The following is a 1,320-nucleotide window of genomic DNA, read 5'->3' on the forward strand; positions in this document are numbered from 1 at the left end:
GTCTTTGTGCGAGAACGTTCCACAAGCTATATTTGCAGAAATTTTGATATTAGTTCTGTCAAGTGCATTATGTACGTAATTATGACTTAAATAATAAAAATATATTCAACAGATATAGTGTTTTATATCATTGTTAGGAAAACAAATCGACAAGTCGAATTAAATTAATGAAACAACTGATAATTCACGAGCGAAATGCTGACGACCAAAAATAATGAAGTGATGCAATTTTTTTTACAGTGTCTAGCCACTAAATATGACGTCACGCATATCTCGAAAATGGTACGTGATGGAGCAAAATGAGTAGCAAATCCGAAATCAGCATACCGAAATTTGTTCCTATTCGCTAACAGGATACAAAATGGCTGCTCTCTTGTGTAATCACCATCATTATAATATTTGGTAATATGTATTGTATTCTTGCATTCAGTGGTGCTAAAGCTCACCAGGGCGCCGTCCTGGTTGATGATAATTACAATAATAATTGTAATAAATATTATAATTATAATAAAAAATATAATTTCAACGACCAATCCATCGATATGAAACACAACAGCCTGCAGAACGAGATGCGCGAAGTACCTCCTCCCGCGACGTCGTAACTCTCGGCGCCAGCGCTGTTTTGTGGTTGGTCTGCTGGGTATTCCCTGCTCCCCACTTCCGTTGCAGCAAAGCATGTTAGGCCGCCCGCCGTAAGACTAGACAAGACCTGTAGTGTTCTATGTCATTGTGATGCAGTTTGCATGACACCATTTATTTACGACTACGCCACTGATTATATCTATTATTATTATTATTATAATTATTATTAGTTAAATTCATTAACATGAAGGAACCATTTGGTCCCTTTTGCAAAAAGTGCGGGATAGATTCAAATGCACCTAACAGAGAAAGGAAAAGAGCATTAGTTTACCCATACCGTAAGATTTCTTTGGTCTCTTCATTATAAGACAGTCTCAATATTTTCATAGCGAGAACCTTATGATAAATGGATTTTCTTCCCGTTTTAAAAAACTAATGAGGTAGCAATCTTTAAAAATGTTTATGCTTTCTAATTCTAATATAAATTTTTGAAAATATTTTCAATTTAACGGCAACAGATGAAGAACTTCGTTGTAATTAAATAATGCTCTACAGCGCCATCTCTTATCGCAATATATATTGAATTCACACCAACATTCTTTGTTAAAACTTATGTACTTATACTTGAATCCAAACTTTTATACTCATATGTAATGTGTGTCTGGAATGTCCATCATTCTAATATATTATGCATAGGCGTGCGCACGAGTGGGCAGTTGCCCCGCTAATTATTTCACT

Source organism: Lepisma saccharinum, chromosome 2 (genome assembly GCF_977018435.1).
Source record: "Lepisma saccharinum chromosome 2, izLepSacc3.1, whole genome shotgun sequence".
Lineage (NCBI taxonomy): Eukaryota > Metazoa > Arthropoda > Insecta > Zygentoma > Lepismatidae > Lepisma > Lepisma saccharinum.